This window comes from Alligator sinensis, unplaced genomic scaffold (assembly GCF_000455745.1).
Source record: "Alligator sinensis unplaced genomic scaffold, ASM45574v1 scaffold282_2, whole genome shotgun sequence".
NCBI classification, from domain to species: Eukaryota; Metazoa; Chordata; order Crocodylia; family Alligatoridae; genus Alligator; species Alligator sinensis.
The window spans coordinates 4,392,111-4,392,562 of NW_005841879.1; the positions used below are offsets into that span (position 1 = coordinate 4,392,111).

At 60.8% G+C, this 452-nt stretch overlaps 1 protein-coding gene across 1 annotated transcript in view; it reads right to left on the bottom strand.

The window, feature by feature from the left end:
- Window positions 1-452, bottom strand: part of NOG (noggin) — a 3,798-nt gene that overhangs the window by 1,552 nt on the left and 1,794 nt on the right. The window lies entirely within an intron of this gene.

A 452-nucleotide genomic window follows, 5' to 3' on the forward strand; every position in this document is an offset into this window, starting at 1 on the left:
CCCGGGCTGCACCGCCTCCCCCGCCGGCCCGGCTCCTGCCATGCACCGGGCGGAGCGAGCCCTCTGCTGGCTGCGGGGGAAGCCGCTGCCTCCTGCGCACCCGGGCACAGCTCTGCTCCCGCTCCTGCCCTGGCCCTGGCCCTTGGCCCTGGCCCTGCTCCGCTCCCCGTGTGCACGCACAGACCCGGCGCAGGACGTGGTGCGCTGGGAAGCTCCTCTAACTGCATCCCAAGGACACAGCTCCTCCGAGAAATAACCACACCAACAACAACTAATAACAACAGCAACAATTAATAATAATAAAAGGACATCCTAACAGCTGTTCAGGAGGCGGTGGAAGTTAAAAACAAACCCTAAATGTTTGTTTCCTACCTTCCCTTCTTTTTTCAACTGGCAAACCTTGAAACAATGTGGAAAACATAGCTGCCCCCCCCCCCCCCCCCCCCCCCCCC